Consider the following 22,446-nt stretch of genomic DNA (forward strand, 5'->3'; position numbering starts at 1 on the left):
CCTCCTCCTCTCTGGCTAGAGGTAGGAACGACCCCGACAGGTGTGTCCCACCTGCCAATGGCCCATCTCTCTCTCCCTCACTTCCCGCAGCCACTGACTGCAGGGGCCCGCGTCAGGTTCAAACCAGACGGCACGCGTGCCTGGGCAAGCTAGCTGGCTGGCATTTGGGCCGGCCGAGTCCCAGGCCAAGTCAGGCCAGGGGCTGTAGCCCTTTTTCTTTTATTTTAAAACTTGATTTACAATGATTTTTATAAAAAGATTTAACAAGTGTAAAAATACAATTTTTCCACTGTTATTCTTCTAAAAACAAGTATTATTTATGAGAACCTTTCAAGTAGTTTTTGCAACAACTATTGTATTTCATAATAATAAAAAGGATTAAATTAGAATAGTTTTACTTCTGTTGAGTTGATTTTAAAAATATTCCTTCACTAAAACGAGAAGCAAATATTTATAAAATAACAACCTAGATTTATCAAAAATAACCAACATTTTTAAAATGACTTTGTGATCTGTTTTGGAGTGAGCTACTTATTATTTTATCTTTATACAGCGATAGAAAACCTGCGTGACGAAGGAGTTGGAGCGGAAGACCTCGAAGACGCCGGATACCTAGCTAACCAAGGCAAGCAGCCCTTTGACCATGTTTCAGCATATGTTATGATGCATGCTAGTGTAAATATGTCTGTTGCATATGATCATAAGTGCCGGTAAATCATTGAAGTGATGTTACCGATGGCTCCTCTGGAGCACATGCATTGAGCTTGATCCTACCACCTATGAGGATCATGCTAATATCATGTTGACAAGTAGAGTTAGAATAGTATTAGCATGAGCATGATGATGACATCAATCAAAGGTTTATGAAAACCCCGTCTGGTGCCACTAATGCGTGAGGGTGATGATGAGTTAGGTGGCCACTTTTGGTGAAGTGGTGCACCGGGTATTTGTGTGTGTATGGTTTCGAAAATGGGATTAGATTTATGATGTGTTGATCGTCCCAACCTTACATGTATGACCATGTTACCCTTTTATGGGACGGGGCTATGTTGATTACTCTGGTCGGTGCTAGCAAAGAGCCACATTACTAATGGCGGGAGTGATGTGTGGTCACTCTCGTGATGGGGTCATGCCAGGTAGGGCGACTATGTCGTTTTTATGAGTTCTAGGCACACCGTTGGTCCCTGCATGGTTGATATTGTCCAGAGTCGGTGCTCGTAAGACGTACAATATGTTGGTTGGGTACCAATCGAGTGGACCTCTTTGTCTAGTATCATCAGGGGAAAGGCATCGATCTCGTACTTACCTCGGGTATGTTATATACCGCGAGTCGTGGATGACACGGAAGTTTCTTGGATCTCATGGGTCCAGCGTACTACCTCTACAGAGTGTAAAACTATTCAAATAGCCGTGTCCACGATCAAGGACACTTGGGTGGTGCTGCTTAAACTATGTCCACTCGTTTCCGCATAAACCAATTGTGTGTGAGTATGTGGTAAATTGTGTTAATATGAAAGAGTTGATATGACCAAGTTTGGTGACTTGGCATATAGGGTGAAATGGAGTGTTCAACCCACAACAGATATATTGGTATGTGTAAGCTGTTCTTCAAATAGCATTTACCTTATGTTGCATACCCTTGAACATGTTTATCACAACAAGTTGTTATCCACCAAAGATGCATATTATTGTTATCCTTCAATTGCATTGTTCATGTTATGGGCTGTTTGCAGTACATTCAAAAGTACTCACTGGCTTGCCACTGGTTATATTATTGACCATACATGGAAGGACCGGAGTTTGGAGATGAGTACATCTTCGGAGACGCCCCTGTGAAGTAGGACGCTTCCCAGTTAGAATGCCTGTTGGTGTAGGCTGATGGCATGGGCACCCGCTTAGCCCTAAGATATGTGCTACTAGTTGTATCCGTGTGATTTGGCCTTATAAGCCCTACCTTGTGAACTTGACCACTCGGCCGCGTGATGTAATAATTCGGTATTTGGATGTAAGACTCTTAGTATTGAATATCTGTGTGTTCGATGAGCATTGATCTCTGGGATCACTGAGGACGTTCATTAGGCGATCTCGACTCGTAAGTCGAGGTCCCCACACGCACTAAGATATATTGGGCCATTCAATATCACCACAAGGCGAGGAGAAGTTGCTTACCAGTTGGAGATACCTTCCGAGCTTTCGGGTCTGCACAATGTTTTCCACATGTCACAACTCCGGAAGTGCCTCCAAATTCCCAACCGTCCGGACCTCTACAAGGACATCGATCATCACACCATTGACCTTCAGTCGGACCTCACTTATCGCAAGAGACGGATCCACATCCTGGATGAAGCTGAGCATCACACTCTAAGCCGCATCATCAAGTATTTCAAGGTCTAGTGGAGCAACCACACCGAAGCAGAAGCAACATGGGAGCGTGAAGACTACCTTAGATTCGATTTCCCTTATCTTTTTAGCGCTTAGCCTAGAAATCTTGGGGACGAGATTCTTGTAAGGGGGGTAGGTCTGTCACACCCTGTGTTTGTACCACTTTGTTACTGGCACACCCTGTTGTCACTTCACATTTATCGTAGTTCAAAAATCTGAGTTTATTAAAACTTTTCAAAATCAATGATGTGAGTGCCATGGTTGTCATTGTATGCTTGTATGCTTGAGTGTGTATTAGCAAAATCATATTTTTCATAACTTAAATATTCTCAAAATCCTTTTTCTTATTTCTGATTATTTCAAACCCTGCTATGGGTTGCACTGCAAGTCCTTGATAGAAAGGAGTGCTTTCACCCAAAATTGGTGATTCGGTTCTAAGACTATTCTAGATTACCAAAATCATAAAATAATTATTTTCTAAATTATTTTCCTATTTATTTGCATGTCCATTTCTAAGGCGAGAAATGATATTCCTATATGGAAAAATACTTTTCTGCCTTAGAAAAATGTGAGAAAATTTGTAGATACTTAGAGGACATATATTTTCCATACATAAGATTTTCAACCCCTATTTATATTATAGATAATTGAGTAAAACCCTGAAAACCTATTATGTCTGTTTCTCAATAAATTCCTAGGAAATTCCACTGACCTCCCTAAGCCATATTTGGTGCCCATATAAAGTTTCACCTTGATCCAAGGTAGTTACGGTCACCAAATACTTCCAAAATCCTTTCTGTCCAGTATGAAGTTAGAGCAACTCGACATAGCAAAGTTTATCCTATGGAGCTGGAACTTTGCAGAAGCGCCCAATACCTCAAATGAGGACTCTCTGCCAAAAATGGGAGTTGTGGGACTTGATTTTCCCACACTCCCTATGGAAGGAACATAATTGGCCATTTAGGAGTTATTTCAAGTTTACATTGCTAAACTTGTCCAATGGAGTCCAAACTTGGTGTAGCCTCATGTTTTTGCACCAAACCTAGTCCTATTAAGTTGCATAGCGAGTGGTGGAGTGTAACCACCCCAAACCACTGTCTAGCACCTTCTGACAGTATGGCAAAACCCCTCTTAACCCCAGCTACACCCATACCCTTTCTCTCAAACTCCTAGATTAGGTGGCTAGCATCAATGCCCAACTCCAGTCAAGTTGCTCTTCTCTGGTTCTAAATAGAAAATCCAAAAACCCCAATATAAGCTTCAGCCCAAGGCTGACAGCAGCTGTTTTCCTCCCCTCCTTTGACTAGTTGATGCTCCCACGGGATTCCAACGGCTAGGCATCTCCAAGCAAGGGCCTAGGACACGCCAGACGCGTCCAAGATGCCCTAAAGCGTGCCAGCATGCTGCGGCATGCCAAAGATGCACTCTAGGCAGGCTACAGAGAGCAATCAAGGTGGGGGCGACCACCCACGGCCAGTTCCAGCCTCCCCGCGGTGTCCCTCCTCTCCCCCGACAGCTCCACTGCATCAGGCAACCCCCAGGGCCCCTCCTTTCCCGCGCTGAGGGCTAGTGTGGCGCGTGCCCGCGTGTCAGCGATGCTAGGTCGACACCTATGGGAATCAACATGATACCCTTGTGATCGTAGGACGGGGAAAAACTACGTCAAGAGCAGACCTAACGTTCAACACCCGGGAAGCCTTTTTACCCAGGTTCTGGCCGTTTACACGTAAAACCCTACGTCCTGTTTGTATGGTCGTATTAAGCGTTGCCTATTGTTTGCTACAGTGATGAGAACCGTATTCTTGGCCAATCTCCAAAAAGTCCAACCTCCTGTGAATGAGCTAAGGGCCCCCTTTTATAGGCAAAGGGGTCACCTGCAGTGCTCGATGGTAGGTTCACGAGATGTTACAGTGAACCTAGAGCGGCGCTTATCCATCTACCGCTGTCAGGTGCATTAAATGCACGTCTTGTCCTTGTCAGCTAAGTGCTAGTGAAGACATGTGTCCAACGCCCCGCTGGCGCACGCGGAATGCGCTGGAAATCGGGGGGCGGCGACACTGTGGCAAGGGCGCTCGCCCTCTAGTGTCTTGCCACGTCATCCCGACAAGGGTGCTAGCCGGGGCCTTGGTGCTTCGTCCCGGCAAGGAAGCTTGCTGGGGGCTTCGGCTGTCTTCCCGGCGAGGGAGGCTCGCCGGGGCCTTGTGCTTGGTGCGTTCATCACGTCTATTAAACGAATGTGGCCTTGGGTGTCTTCCCGGTAAGGCAGGCTTGCCGGGGCCTTGAATGTCTTGGGGGTGCGTCTTGCCTGGACTCTGCCACGCCCTGCCGTTAGGGGCTCTTTGTGCGTGTGCACAAGTCTGGGGCACTAGAGACCCCAGTCTTTAGTGCACCGACATCGCGTGCACGAGGTTCGGACAGAGGAACGCGACCACGCAAGCACGCCACTCCTCACTCCCCCCTCTCTCGCAGTGACCTCGTAGGTCGAAAACCATGTCCTGAGACCGTGGTTTCAATCGCAGCCTCTCTTTGTGCTCCCGTGTGCGCCATGGTGAAACCACCGGAGCAGCCCACCCGATGCACCGTCGCGGAGCTATATAAGGCCACCCCTCGCTCCAAAACCCCTCACTCCACTCCACCTAGACCCCAATCACCTCTCTCTCCACCCCATTGAGAAAGAAGAGCCCCGATGCTCGAGTTCAACCGAGGCCCCTCCGCCTCGGAGCTCCTGTCGATCTCCGGCTACACGACGGTTCTCGCACCCCTCTGGCCTCCTACACAATCCCCGGAACCCTAGGAACCTTTCCCCTCACTTCCCCGAGCGACTCCGTGCCCGTAGCCACCATCCCCACCATTGACCGAAATCTCTCCGCCACGGCCACCTCGTCGCCGATGAACCAGGACCCCCCATCATCGACTCGACCACCAGCAGGTAGCTAGGCGATGACAAGCCGGACCCATTCCCGCCGTTGTTAGGACTGAAGGACGTCGGTAGCTATGTCGGCGTGCTCTTCCTCCTCTCTGTCCAGTGGTGGGAGACGACCCCGACAGGTGTGCCCCACCTGTCGGTGGCCCATCCGCCCCTCCCTCGCATCCCGCAGCCCTGGACTTGGAAGCGTGAAGGTTTATTCTTTCTGTTTCATTTTCTTCACACTTGAGTCATAGGAACACCATACTGTTAAAGGGGTTTAATCTAACACTATGGAATGAATTTCCTCATGATGCTCAACCCAAGCCTAAACCTACAAAAGCATCAAATGAGAAATATGAGAGACATGAGGACTCTCACATTTGAGAGTCCCGACCGTTGCTGCGATTCACGCCACCTCACCGATCTTATCCACACCAACGGTCATAATATTTAAAGGCATTAATGTCAAACCATGTCGGGATGCTCCCAAGCTATAAAGAGCCACCCCCACAACCATTAGTTGGTTGGCTGCTCCGCGAGAAACTGACACTTGTCATTTACAGCAACCCAAATTCCTCAGAGTCTTCGAGAGTAAATCATCAGTGAGGAAATACCCCAAACACCAAACCACAAACCGAAAACCAAGTGATTGATCATCACTCAAGAATTTGTTCCTGTGTGGAACTCAAGCCTTTTACCTTTGAGGACTGTGCATCCTCAAGACGGTTAGGCGTCATGGTCTAGAGCAATCCAGCAGTCAATTGTGGATCGTCGGGTGACCAAGTTTGTGAGGGTTTGGAAGTCTGCCCTGAATACTTACGACGAGTGTTGGGCGAGGAATGTGTGTCCTTAGATCAAGGAGAATATGGTAGGGACTGTCTGTCTCGGGACTATGTGTCTTTTGGTTTCAATACCAAGCCGCTCCAAACTAGACGTACGATTGTCACAACAGTTGGAACTGGGTCATCAACCATTGTCTTCACTGCGATACGGGTTCTATTTCTTCAACTCTTTCAATTCCTCAATATTGTATGTTGAAGATTTTCTTTGTCTCTGTTTGAAGAATTTGCTGAAGACTTTCTCTTAATTTCCTCAATCTCAAATTATTCACACTAGTTAATCCTCACCTACTTACTCTGTGCCTGCGTACTATGCAAACTGTTTTTCATATTCCTCATCGAGAAAATTGATGTAGTAATACTTTGCATTCCTGATCCTTTGCTGTTTCTGCTGCAAGTTATTCATCAGTGAGGAATTTCCTCAAAAAGAATTTGCTCGGCGATGAAATTCTAAAAGTATCCTATTCACCCCCCCCCCTCTAGTCGATATAACACACTTTCAATTGGTATCAGAGCAAGGTACTCCCTTGTTCTATGTGATTTTGGTTTAACCACCTAGAGTTTTAGTTATGTTGACTACATGCATGATCAAGGTTACTGCAGGATGTCCTACTTTCGAAGGAAAGGACTTCCCCTACTGGAAGACCAAGATGCAAATGCATATTCAAGCAATTGACAATGATCTCTGGTATATTGTGGAACATGGCGTTCCCTCCATCACTGCTACTGTCTCTGCCGCTGATGTGAAGAAATTTAAGCAACTTGATTCTCAAGCAAAGAATATCATTTGTGGCCATCTGAGCAAAGGTCAATATGGTAGAGTGAGTGCTTTGGGGTCAGCAAAACAAATATGGGAAATGCTATCCAAAGTCAATGAAGGAGTATCAACTCAGCATGACTATCGTGTTGATGTTCTTCGCAATCTCTTCAATCGCTTCAAGAGGCTTGACAATGAAAGCTGCCAAGATACCTTTGATCGCCTCACTGACATCTCAAATGAACTGCAAGCACTGGGATCTCAATACATTACTGACCATGAAGTTGTGAAGAAACTGCTAAGATCTTTGGATTCATCATTTCATACACTTGTTCTGATGATTCAACAAAGATCAGACTACAAGATGCTTCATCGTGCTGATATAGTCGAAAGAGTCAATGCCCGTGAGGAAATTCCAGAAGTTTACAAGGCGTGGCCGGTTTGATAAGTCTTCAAGAAGAGATATGAGGAAATCAGAATCTTCATCTGAGGACTACAAGAAAAGAACCTGTCACAAATGCAAGTAATAATGTCACTATATTGCTGATTATTCTCGATGGGTGAAAGAATCAAAGAAGAAGAAATACAAGGATGAAAGTTCCGATGACTCAAAGAAGAAGAAGAAATCTTCAAAATCTTCATCATCAAAGTCCTCATCGCACAAGAAGACTAGGTTCAGAAAGGCTCGGGCACTCATTGGCAGGGAAATGGATTCTGAGGAAGAATCTAAGGAATGTGATGAAGAGGAAGTATTTGAAGTAAACTCCGAGTCTGGTGTGGCAAGTCTTGCACTGGCTACCACATTCGTCAGCAAGTCAATCTTCAACTTTGAAGAAAACTACAACGCCATCTACACTGATGACTATGCTGATGACTTCGCTCCAACCTATTGCTTCATGGCAAAAGTTTCAAAGGTACTGAATGATACTTCCTTCTCTGATTCCAGTGACTATGAACCTGATGATTATAAGAAACCCAGTTACCGTAAACTTGCTAATATTGCAACTAAACAACAAACTGCCCTTGAAAAGCTTCAAAATTGCTAGACAGAAGCGATGACGTGTTGAATGATGAAATGAATCTTACCCAAATCCTCACTAAAGATATGAAAAGTCTTGAGTCTAGATTTGATAATCTTCAAGATCGCCATGGCACACTCTTGGCTGAACATGAGAAACTTTCCTATGAATTTCATAAAAGTAAACATGATCTTTAGAAGTTGAGGATGTATCATGATGATCTTCGAATGGAAAATGATTCATTACTCTCTCAACAGATCAGTGTCGCTTAGGTTTTATTCATTCCACCATGTCTTAAATGCATCGAACGTGAAACTGCCAATTCTTCACCAGAATCATCAAATGCTTCTATTGCTACAAATTCTTCAACTACTCATGTGGTATCAAATTCCTCACTTGAGGAAACCACAAATGTCACTGAAGAAAATGCAGGGCTGAAGGAATTTTATGTGTCAGGGATGTACAAAATTCTCACACGGCATCAAACCCTTTGCGATGTGCTCAAAAAGAAGATTCTGAACAGGAACCCGAGGAAAGAAGGAATTGCTTTTGAAATGAAACTGAATGCTGATGGATCATACTCGAAACATGATCAGTATCCCAAAACCTCATGGGTTGCTGCTAAAGGGCCTCATGTTGATCCATCCAATCTAACAAGCTTTGCATGTGAATTATCCTATTCCTTAGATGAGTCATTTGACTCCAACTATAAACTATTCAAAAATCAATCTGGTGAATTATTTGCTCGATATGTTGGAACTAACTGCAGGAATGGACCACCCCTGAGGAAAACTTGGGTCCCCAAAAGCTATGTGGAAAATCTTGAGGTGAATGTCCTCATGACACCACTCGTGAAGAATCTGAACCCTAGATCAAATTTCTCAGGTGGACCAAAGTCTTCAAGAGGATCAAAATTCTCAACTAGTCAAAACAATGCTCGTACTCGTGCTAATGCTTCTGATATGCAGGGAAATTACAAGGGATATGAATATGAGCATTACACCACAAATAATTATGTTCGTAAATCCTCAAAGAACTTCTTTGCCTATTCATTTGAGTACTCTAACCCCCCTACTGTGAAGAGAAGTGCATTAGCTTCGATGCCCCTATCTCATATGGTGCTTGCAGGATGATGAACTCTTTACCACCCCTTCAGATGTGGGTGGTGAAGAAATTGAACTAATCACTTCTCCAGGTCAGGTCTCCAGATGAAAATCATCATGTGAAGAATTTGCTGGAGACCTGAGGAAATTTCTTTATTGGACGCAAGCTAACATTGATGAAATAACAACATTTCACACGTCCTGAAATTTACAGTTTATGATGAAATTTCTATCTGATGAAATTGATATCATATTCTTCAAGTCTGAAGCATATGAGATGGTAAGCTGTACTAATTCATCTGCAGGATGACAAACCCAAGAGTACTGAGTGGGTTTTTGATTGTGGTTGCACACACCACATGACTGGTGAGAAAAGCTTGGTGATGAATATGCCACTGACTCCATCACCACCAAAGCAAATCACTTATGCTGACAAAGTTAAAAGCAAGGTATTGGGACTTGGCAAAGTGGCTATTTCCAAGGACAGACACATGGACAAAGTGATGCTTGTTGAATCCCTTGGGTTTAACCTCATGTCAGTATCAATGCTTTTTGATCTTGATATGGTTGTTATCTTTGGAAAATATGGATGTGTTGTCATCATGGAATTTGACAGATCCAAAGTCTTCAAGGTGTAAGGAGAGGAGATTTGTCCATTTTTGATTTTTCCACAGGTCCTCAACTAGCCACATGCCTACTAGCAAAAACCTCACTAGGCTGGCTATGGCATCGAAGACTTGGTCATGCAGGCATGATGAATCTGCACACACCAGCGAAGAAGAAGCATGTCATTGGCATCGAATAAGTCAAATTCCTCAAGGACCACCTCTGTGGTGCTTGTGAGTGAGAAACAATGACCAGATCCAAACACCCCTCGAAGACTATCATGACTACTACTCGTCCATTTGAATTTCTTCACATGGATCTATTTGGACCTACTCATTATGCCACTCTAACAAATGCAACATCTTTATACGGCTTTGTCATAGTTGATGATTATTCTAGATATACTTGGGTGCATATCATTCTGTATAAAACTGAAGTGCAGGAAGTTTTCAAACGATATTCCTCAAGGGCCTCGACGAACTTCGGGGTCAAGATAAAACACATCAGGAGTGATAATGGGACAGAATTCAAAAACACAGGTCTTGAGGATTATCTTGATGAACTTGGTATTACTCACGAATTGTCTGCTCCTTATACTCCTCAACAAAATGGCGTCGTCGAAAGAAAGAATAGGACTCTGGTTGAGGTGGCATGAACCATGCTTGAAGAATATCAGACTCCTCATCATTTCTGGCCTAAAGCAATCAACACTGCTTGCCATATAATCAACAGGGTATATCTTCACAAATTCCTCAAGAGAACTTCATATGAACTCCTCACTGACAAGAAACCCAATGTAAGTTATTTCAAAGAACTTCTTTGCCTATTCATTTGAGTACTCTAACCCCCCTACTGTGAAGAGAAGTGCATTAGCTTCGATGCCCCTATCTCATATGGTGCTTGCAGGATGATGAACTCTTTACCACCCCTTCAGATGTGGGTGGTGAAGAAATTGAACTAATCACTTCTCCAGGTCAGGTCTCCAGATGAAAATCATCATGTGAAGAATTTGCTGGAGACCTGAGGAAATTTCTTTATTGGACGCAAGCTAACATTGATGAAATAACAACATTTCACACGTCCTGAAATTTACAGTTTATGATGAAATTTCTATCTGATGAAATTGATATCATATTCTTCAAGTCTGAAGCATATGAGATGGTAAGCTGTACTAATTCATCTGCAGGATGACAAACCCAAGAGTACTGAGTGGGTTTTTGATTGTGGTTGCACACACCACATGACTGGTGAGAAAAGCTTGGTGATGAATATGCCACTGACTCCATCACCACCAAAGCAAATCACTTATGCTGACAAAGTTAAAAGCAAGGTATTGGGACTTGGCAAAGTGGCTATTTCCAAGGACAGACACATGGACAAAGTGATGCTTGTTGAATCCCTTGGGTTTAACCTCATGTCAGTATCAATGCTTTTTGATCTTGATATGGTTGTTATCTTTGGAAAATATGGATGTGTTGTCATCATGGAATTTGACAGATCCAAAGTCTTCAAGGTGTAAGGAGAGGAGATTTGTCCATTTTTGATTTTTCCACAGGTCCTCAACTAGCCACATGCCTACTAGCAAAAACCTCACTAGGCTGGCTATGGCATCGAAGACTTGGTCATGCAGGCATGATGAATCTGCACACACCAGCGAAGAAGAAGCATGTCATTGGCATCGAATAAGTCAAATTCCTCAAGGACCACCTCTGTGGTGCTTGTGAGTGAGAAACAATGACCAGATCCAAACACCCCTCGAAGACTATCATGACTACTACTCGTCCATTTGAATTTCTTCACATGGATCTATTTGGACCTACTCATTATGCCACTCTAACAAATGCAACATCTTTATACGGCTTTGTCATAGTTGATGATTATTCTAGATATACTTGGGTGCATATCATTCTGTATAAAACTGAAGTGCAGGAAGTTTTCAAACGATATTCCTCAAGGGCCTCGACGAACTTCGGGGTCAAGATAAAACACATCAGGAGTGATAATGGGACATAATTCAAAAACACAGGTCTTGAGGATTATCTTGATGAACTTGGTATTACTCACGAATTGTCTGCTCCTTATACTCCTCAACAAAATGGCGTCGTCGAAAGAAAGAATAGGACTCTGGTTGAGGTGGCATGAACCATGCTTGAAGAATATCAGACTCCTCATCATTTCTGGCCTAAAGCAATCAACACTGCTTGCCATATAATCAACAGGGTATATCTTCACAAATTCCTCAAGAGAACTTCATATGAACTCCTCACTGACAAGAAACCCAATGTAAGTTATTTCAAAGAACTTCTTTGCCTATTCATTTGAGTACTCTAACCCCCCTACTGTGAAGAGAAGTGCATTAGCTTCGATGCCCCTATCTCATATGGTGCTTGCAGGATGATGAACTCTTTACCACCCCTTCAGATGTGGGTGGTGAAGAAATTGAACTAATCACTTCTCCAGGTCAGGTCTCCAGATGAAAATCATCATGTGAAGAATTTGCTGGAGACCTGAGGAAATTTCTTTATTGGACGCAAGCTAACATTGATGAAATAACAACATTTCACACGTCCTGAAATTTACAGTTTATGATGAAATTTCTATCTGATGAAATTGATATCATATTCTTCAAGTCTGAAGCATATGAGATGGTAAGCTGTACTAATTCATCTGCAGGATGACAAACCCAAGAGTACTGAGTGGGTTTTTGATTGTGGTTGCACACACCACATGACTGGTGAGAAAAGCTTGGTGATGAATATGCCACTGACTCCATCACCACCAAAGCAAATCACTTATGCTGACAAAGTTAAAAGCAAGGTATTGGGACTTGGCAAAGTGGCTATTTCCAAGGACAGACACATGGACAAAGTGATGCTTGTTGAATCCCTTGGGTTTAACCTCATGTCAGTATCAATGCTTTTTGATCTTGATATGGTTGTTATCTTTGGAAAATATGGATGTGTTGTCATCATGGAATTTGACAGATCCAAAGTCTTCAAGGTGTAAGGAGAGGAGATTTGTCCATTTTTGATTTTTCCACAGGTCCTCAACTAGCCACATGCCTACTAGCAAAAACCTCACTAGGCTGGCTATGGCATCGAAGACTTGGTCATGCAGGCATGATGAATCTGCACACACCAGCGAAGAAGAAGCATGTCATTGGCATCGAATAAGTCAAATTCCTCAAGGACCACCTCTGTGGTGCTTGTGAGTGAGAAACAATGACCAGATCCAAACACCCCTCGAAGACTATCATGACTACTACTCGTCCATTTGAATTTCTTCACATGGATCTATTTGGACCTACTCATTATGCCACTCTAACAAATGCAACATCTTTATACGGCTTTGTCATAGTTGATGATTATTCTAGATATACTTGGGTGCATATCATTCTGTATAAAACTGAAGTGCAGGAAGTTTTCAAACGATATTCCTCAAGGGCCTCGACGAACTTCGGGGTCAAGATAAAACACATCAGGAGTGATAATGGGACAGAATTCAAAAACACAGGTCTTGAGGATTATCTTGATGAACTTGGTATTACTCACGAATTGTCTGCTCCTTATACTCCTCAACAAAATGGCGTCGTCGAAAGAAAGAATAGGACTCTGGTTGAGGTGGCATGAACCATGCTTGAAGAATATCAGACTCCTCATCATTTCTGGCCTAAAGCAATCAACACTGCTTGCCATATAATCAACAGGGTATATCTTCACAAATTCCTCAAGAGAACTTCATATGAACTCCTCACTGACAAGAAACCCAATGTAAGTTATTTCAAAGAACTTCTTTGCCTATTCATTTGAGTACTCTAACCCCCCTACTGTGAAGAGAAGTGCATTAGCTTCGATGCCCCTATCTCATATGGTGCTTGCAGGATGATGAACTCTTTACCACCCCTTCAGATGTGGGTGGTGAAGAAATTGAACTAATCACTTCTCCAGGTCAGGTCTCCAGATGAAAATCATCATGTGAAGAATTTGCTGGAGACCTGAGGAAATTTCTTTATTGGACGCAAGCTAACATTGATGAAATAACAACATTTCACACGTCCTGAAATTTACAGTTTATGATGAAATTTCTATCTGATGAAATTGATATCATATTCTTCAAGTCTGAAGCATATGAGATGGTAAGCTGTACTAATTCATCTGCAGGATGACAAACCCAAGAGTACTGAGTGGGTTTTTGATTGTGGTTGCACACACCACATGACTGGTGAGAAAAGCTTGGTGATGAATATGCCACTGACTCCATCACCACCAAAGCAAATCACTTATGCTGACAAAGTTAAAAGCAAGGTATTGGGACTTGGCAAAGTGGCTATTTCCAAGGACAGACACATGGACAAAGTGATGCTTGTTGAATCCCTTGGGTTTAACCTCATGTCAGTATCAATGCTTTTTGATCTTGATATGGTTGTTATCTTTGGAAAATATGGATGTGTTGTCATCATGGAATTTGACAGATCCAAAGTCTTCAAGGTGTAAGGAGAGGAGATTTGTCCATTTTTGATTTTTCCACAGGTCCTCAACTAGCCACATGCCTACTAGCAAAAACCTCACTAGGCTGGCTATGGCATCGAAGACTTGGTCATGCAGGCATGATGAATCTGCACACACCAGCGAAGAAGAAGCATGTCATTGGCATCGAATAAGTCAAATTCCTCAAGGACCACCTCTGTGGTGCTTGTGAGTGAGAAACAATGACCAGATCCAAACACCCCTCGAAGACTATCATGACTACTACTCGTCCATTTGAATTTCTTCACATGGATCTATTTGGACCTACTCATTATGCCACTCTAACAAATGCAACATCTTTATACGGCTTTGTCATAGTTGATGATTATTCTAGATATACTTGGGTGCATATCATTCTGTATAAAACTGAAGTGCAGGAAGTTTTCAAACGATATTCCTCAAGGGCCTCGACGAACTTCGGGGTCAAGATAAAACACATCAGGAGTGATAATGGGACAGAATTCAAAAACACAGGTCTTGAGGATTATCTTGATGAACTTGGTATTACTCACGAATTGTCTGCTCCTTATACTCCTCAACAAAATGGCGTCGTCGAAAGAAAGAATAGGACTCTGGTTGAGGTGGCATGAACCATGCTTGAAGAATATCAGACTCCTCATCATTTCTGGCCTAAAGCAATCAACACTGCTTGCCATATAATCAACAGGGTATATCTTCACAAATTCCTCAAGAGAACTTCATATGAACTCCTCACTGACAAGAAACCCAATGTAAGTTATTTCAAAGAACTTCTTTGCCTATTCATTTGAGTACTCTAACCCCCCTACTGTGAAGAGAAGTGCATTAGCTTCGATGCCCCTATCTCATATGGTGCTTGCAGGATGATGAACTCTTTACCACCCCTTCAGATGTGGGTGGTGAAGAAATTGAACTAATCACTTCTCCAGGTCAGGTCTCCAGATGAAAATCATCATGTGAAGAATTTGCTGGAGACCTGAGGAAATTTCTTTATTGGACGCAAGCTAACATTGATGAAATAACAACATTTCACACGTCCTGAAATTTACAGTTTATGATGAAATTTCTATCTGATGAAATTGATATCATATTCTTCAAGTCTGAAGCATATGAGATGGTAAGCTGTACTAATTCATCTGCAGGATGACAAACCCAAGAGTACTGAGTGGGTTTTTGATTGTGGTTGCACACACCACATGACTGGTGAGAAAAGCTTGGTGATGAATATGCCACTGACTCCATCACCACCAAAGCAAATCACTTATGCTGACAAAGTTAAAAGCAAGGTATTGGGACTTGGCAAAGTGGCTATTTCCAAGGACAGACACATGGACAAAGTGATGCTTGTTGAATCCCTTGGGTTTAACCTCATGTCAGTATCAATGCTTTTTGATCTTGATATGGTTGTTATCTTTGGAAAATATGGATGTGTTGTCATCATGGAATTTGACAGATCCAAAGTCTTCAAGGTGTAAGGAGAGGAGATTTGTCCATTTTTGATTTTTCCACAGGTCCTCAACTAGCCACATGCCTACTAGCAAAAACCTCACTAGGCTGGCTATGGCATCGAAGACTTGGTCATGCAGGCATGATGAATCTGCACACACCAGCGAAGAAGAAGCATGTCATTGGCATCGAATAAGTCAAATTCCTCAAGGACCACCTCTGTGGTGCTTGTGAGTGAGAAACAATGACCAGATCCAAACACCCCTCGAAGACTATCATGACTACTACTCGTCCATTTGAATTTCTTCACATGGATCTATTTGGACCTACTCATTATGCCACTCTAACAAATGCAACATCTTTATACGGCTTTGTCATAGTTGATGATTATTCTAGATATACTTGGGTGCATATCATTCTGTATAAAAATGAAGTGCAGGAAGTTTTCAAACGATATTCCTCAAGGGCCTCGACGAACTTCGGGGTCAAGATAAAACACATCAGGAGTGATAATGGGACAGAATTCAAAAACACAGGTCTTGAGGATTATCTTGATGAACTTGGTATTACTCACGAATTGTCTGCTCCTTATACTCCTCAACAAAATGGCGTCGTCGAAAGAAAGAATAGGACTCTGGTTGAGGTGGCATGAACCATGCTTGAAGAATATCAGACTCCTCATCATTTCTGGCCTAAAGCAATCAACACTGCTTGCCATATAATCAACAGGGTATATCTTCACAAATTCCTCAAGAGAACTTCATATGAACTCCTCACTGACAAGAAACCCAATGTAAGTTATTTCAAAGAACTTCTTTGCCTATTCATTTGAGTACTCTAACCCCCCTACTGTGAAGAGAAGTGCATTAGCTTCGATGCCCCTATCTCATATGGTGCTTGCAGGATGATGAACTCTTTACCACCCCTTCAGATGTGGGTGGTGAAGAAATTGAACTAATCACTTCTCCAGGTCAGGTCTCCAGATGAAAATCATCATGTGAAGAATTTGCTGGAGACCTGAGGAAATTTCTTTATTGGACGCAAGCTAACATTGATGAAATAACAACATTTCACACGTCCTGAAATTTACAGTTTATGATGAAATTTCTATCTGATGAAATTGATATCATATTCTTCAAGTCTGAAGCATATGAGATGGTAAGCTGTACTAATTCATCTGCAGGATGACAAACCCAAGAGTACTGAGTGGGTTTTTGATTGTGGTTGCACACACCACATGACTGGTGAGAAAAGCTTGGTGATGAATATGCCACTGACTCCATCACCACCAAAGCAAATCACTTATGCTGACAAAGTTAAAAGCAAGGTATTGGGACTTGGCAAAGTGGCTATTTCCAAGGACAGACACATGGACAAAGTGATGCTTGTTGAATCCCTTGGGTTTAACGTCATGTCAGTATCAATGCTTTTTGATCTTGATATGGTTGTTATCTTTGGAAAATATGGATGTGTTGTCATCATGGAATTTGACAGATCCAAAGTCTTCAAGGTGTAAGGAGAGGAGATTTGTCCATTTTTGATTTTTCCACAGGTCCTCAACTAGCCACATGCCTACTAGCAAAAACCTCACTAGGCTGGCTATGGCATCGAAGACTTGGTCATGCAGGCATGATGAATCTGCACACACCAGCGAAGAAGAAGCATGTCATTGGCATCGAATAAGTCAAATTCCTCAAGGACCACCTCTGTGGTGCTTGTGAGTGAGAAACAATGACCAGATCCAAACACCCCTCGAAGACTATCATGACTACTACTCGTCCATTTGAATTTCTTCACATGGATCTATTTGGACCTACTCATTATGCCACTCTAACAAATGCAACATCTTTATACGGCTTTGTCATAGTTGATGATTATTCTAGATATACTTGGGTGCATATCATTCTGTATAAAAATGAAGTGCAGGAAGTTTTCAAACGATATTCCTCAAGGGCCTCGACGAACTTCGGGGTCAAGATAAAACACATCAGGAGTGATAATGGGACAGAATTCAAAAACACAGGTCTTGAGGATTATCTTGATGAACTTGGTATTACTCACGAATTGTCTGCTCCTTATACTCCTCAACAAAATGGCGTCGTCGAAAGAAAGAATAGGACTCTGGTTGAGGTGGCATGAACCATGCTTGAAGAATATCAGACTCCTCATCATTTCTGGCCTAAAGCAATCAACACTGCTTGCCATATAATCAACAGGGTATATCTTCACAAATTCCTCAAGAGAACTTCATATGAACTCCTCACTGACAAGAAACCCAATGTAAGTTATTTCAAAGAACTTCTTTGCCTATTCATTTGAGTACTCTAACCCCCCTACTGTGAAGAGAAGTGCATTAGCTTCGATGCCCCTATCTCATATGGTGCTTGCAGGATGATGAACTCTTTACCACCCCTTCAGATGTGGGTGGTGAAGAAATTGAACTAATCACTTCTCCAGGTCAGGTCTCCAGATGAAAATCATCATGTGAAGAATTTGCTGGAGACCTGAGGAAATTTCTTTATTGGACGCAAGCTAACATTGATGAAATAACAACATTTCACACGTCCTGAAATTTACAGTTTATGATGAAATTTCTATCTGATGAAATTGATATCATATTCTTCAAGTCTGAAGCATATGAGATGGTAAGCTGTACTAATTCATCTGCAGGATGACAAACCCAAGAGTACTGAGTGGGTTTTTGATTGTGGTTGCACACACCACATGACTGGTGAGAAAAGCTTGGTGATGAATATGCCACTGACTCCATCACCACCAAAGCAAATCACTTATGCTGACAAAGTTAAAAGCAAGGTATTGGGACTTGGCAAAGTGGCTATTTCCAAGGACAGACACATGGACAAAGTGATGCTTGTTGAATCCCTTGGGTTTAACCTCATGTCAGTATCAATGCTTTTTGATCTTGATATGGTTGTTATCTTTGGAAAATATGGATGTGTTGTCATCATGGAATTTGACAGATCCAAAGTCTTCAAGGTGTAAGGAGAGGAGATTTGTCCATTTTTGATTTTTCCACAGGTCCTCAACTAGCCACATGCCTACTAGCAAAAACCTCACTAGGCTGGCTATGGCATCGAAGACTTGGTCATGCAGGCATGATGAATCTGCACACACCAGCGAAGAAGAAGCATGTCATTGGCATCGAATAAGTCAAATTCCTCAAGGACCACCTCTGTGGTGCTTGTGAGTGAGAAACAATGACCAGATCCAAACACCCCTCGAAGACTATCATGACTACTACTCGTCCATTTGAATTTCTTCACATGGATCTATTTGGACCTACTCATTATGCCACTCTAACAAATGCAACATCTTTATACGGCTTTGTCATAGTTGATGATTATTCTAGATATACTTGGGTGCATATCATTCTGTATAAAACTGAAGTGCAGGAAGTTTTCAAACGATATTCCTCAAGGGCCTCGACGAACTTCGGGGTCAAGATAAAACACATCAGGAGTGATAATGGGACAGAATTCAAAAACACAGGTCTTGAGGATTATCTTGATGAACTTGGTATTACTCACGAATTGTCTGCTCCTTATACTCCTCAACAAAATGGCGTCGTCGAAAGAAAGAATAGGACTCTGGTTGAGGTGGCATGAACCATGCTTGAAGAATATCAGACTCCTCATCATTTCTGGCCTAAAGCAATCAACACTGCTTGCCATATAATCAACAGGGTATATCTTCACAAATTCCTCAAGAGAACTTCATATGAACTCCTCACTGACAAGAAACCCAATGTAAGTTATTTCAAAGAACTTCTTTGCCTATTCATTTGAGTACTCTAACCCCCCTACTGTGAAGAGAAGTGCATTACCTTCGATGCCCCTATCTCATATGGTGCTTGCAGGATGATGAACTCTTTACCACCCCTTCAGATGTGGGTGGTGAAGAAATTGAACTAATCACTTCTCCAGGTCAGGTCTCCAGATGAAAATCATCATGTGAAGAATTTGCTGGAGACCTGAGGAAATTTCTTTATTGGACGCAAGCTAACATTGATGAAATAACAACATTTCACACGTCCTGAAATTTACAGTTTATGATGAAATTTCTATCTGATGAAATTGATATCATATTCTTCAAGTCTGAAGCATATGAGATGGTAAGCTGTACTAATTCATCTGCAGGATGACAAACCCAAGAGTACTGAGTGGGTTTTTGATTGTGGTTGCACACACCACATGACTGGTGAGAAAAGCTTGGTGATGAATATGCCACTGACTCCATCACCACCAAAGCAAATCACTTATGCTGACAAAGTTAAAAGCAAGGTATTGGGACTTGGCAAAGTGGCTATTTCCAAGGACAGACACATGGACAAAGTGATGCTTGTTGAATCCCTTGGGTTTAACCTCATGTCAGTATCAATGCTTTTTGATCTTGATATGGTTGTTATCTTTGGAAAATATGGATGTGTTGTCATCATGGAATTTGACAGATCCAAAGTCTTCAAGGTGTAAGGAGAGGAGATTTGTCCATTTTTGATTTTTCCACAGGTCCTCAACTAGCCACATGCCTACTAGCAAAAACCTCACTAGGCTGGCTATGGCATCGAAGACTTGGTCATGCAGGCATGATGAATCTACACACACCAGCGAAGAAGAAGCATGTCATTGGCATCGAATAAGTCAAATTCCTCAAGGACCACCTCTGTGGTGCTTGTGAGTGAGAAACAATGACCAGATCCAAACACCCCTCGAAGACTATCATGACTACTACTCGTCCATTTGAATTTCTTCACATGGATCTATTTGGACCTACTCATTATGCCACTCTAACAAATGCAACATCTTTATACGGCTTTGTCATAGTTGATGATTATTCTAGATATACTTGGGTGCATATCATTCTGTATAAAACTGAAGTGCAGGAAGTTTTCAAACGATATTCCTCAAGGGCCTCGACGAACTTCGGGGTCAAGATAAAACACATCAGGAGTGATAATGGGACAGAATTCAAAAACACAGGTCTTGAGGATTATCTTGATGAACTTGGTATTACTCACGAATTGTCTGCTCCTTATACTCCTCAACAAAATGGCGTCGTCGAAAGAAAGAATAGGACTCTGGTTGAGGTGGCATGAACCATGCTTGAAGAATATCAGACTCCTCATCATTTCTGGCCTAAAGCAATCAACACTGCTTGCCATATAATCAACAGGGTATATCTTCACAAATTCCTCAAGAGAACTTCATATGAACTCCTCACTGACAAGAAACCCAATGTAAGTTATTTCAAAGAACTTCTTTGCCTATTCATTTGAGTACTCTAACCCCCCTACTGTGAAGAGAAGTGCATTACCTTCGATGCCCCTATCTCATATGGTGCTTGCAGGATGATGAACTCTTTACCACCCCTTCAGATGTGGGTGGTGAAGAAATTGAACTAATCACTTCTCCAGGTCAGGTCTCCAGATGAAAATCATCATGTGAAGAATTTGCTGGAGACCTGAGGAAATTTCTTTATTGGACGCAAGCTAACATTGATGAAATAACAACATTTCACACGTCCTGAAATTTACAGTTTATGATGAAATTTCTATCTGATGAAATTGATATCATATTCTTCAAGTCTGAAGCATATGAGATGGTAAGCTGTACTAATTCATCTGCAGGATGACAAACCCAAGAGTACTGAGTGGGTTTTTGATTGTGGTTGCACACACCACATGACTGGTGAGAAAAGCTTGGTGATGAATATGCCACTGACTCCATCACCACCAAAGCAAATCACTTATGCTGACAAAGTTAAAAGCAAGGTATTGGGACTTGGCAAAGTGGCTATTTCCAAGGACAGACACATGGACAAAGTGATGCTTGTTGAATCCCTTGGGTTTAACCTCATGTCAGTATCAATGCTTTTTGATCTTGATATGGTTGTTATCTTTGGAAAATATGGATGTGTTGTCATCATGGAATTTGACAGATCCAAAGTCTTCAAGGTGTAAGGAGAGGAGATTTGTCCATTTTTGATTTTTCCACAGGTCCTCAACTAGCCACATGCCTACTAGCAAAAACCTCACTAGGCTGGCTATGGCATCGAAGACTTGGTCTTGCAGGCATGATGAATCTGCACACACCAGCGAAGAAGAAGCATGTCATTGGCATCGAATAAGTCAAATTCCTCAAGGACCACCTCTGTGGTGCTTGTGAGTGAGAAACAATGACCAGATCCAAACACCCCTCGAAGACTATCATGACTACTACTCGTCCATTTGAATTTCTTCACATGGATCTATTTGGACCTACTCATTATGCCACTCTAACAAATGCAACATCTTTATACGGCTTTGTCATAGTTGATGATTATTCTAGATATACTTGGGTGCATATCATTCTGTATAAAACTGAAGTGCAGGAAGTTTTCAAACGATATTCCTCAAGGGCCTCGACGAACTTCGGGGTCAAGATAAAACACATCAGGAGTGATAATGGGACAGAATTCAAAAACACAGGTCTTGAGGATTATCTTGATGAACTTGGTATTACTCACGAATTGTCTGCTCCTTATACTCCTCAACAAAATGGCGTCGTCGAAAGAAAGAATAGGACTCTGGTTGAGGTGGCATGAACCATGCTTGAAGAATATCAGACTCCTCATCATTTCTGGCCTAAAGCAATCAACACTGCTTGCCATATAATCAACAGGGTATATCTTCACAAATTCCTCAAGAGAACTTCATATGAACTCCTCACTGACAAGAAACCCAATGTAAGTTATTTCAAAGTCTTCTATGCAAAATGATGGATTAGAGATCCTCACCATAGCTCCAAGTTTGCACCTAAAGCACATGAAGGTTTTATGCTCGGTTACGGAGAAGACTCGCACACCTACAGAGTCTTCAACAACTA

This window comes from Hordeum vulgare, chromosome 4H, assembly GCF_904849725.1.
Source record: "Hordeum vulgare subsp. vulgare chromosome 4H, MorexV3_pseudomolecules_assembly, whole genome shotgun sequence".
NCBI lineage: Eukaryota > Viridiplantae > Streptophyta > Magnoliopsida > Poales > Poaceae > Hordeum > Hordeum vulgare.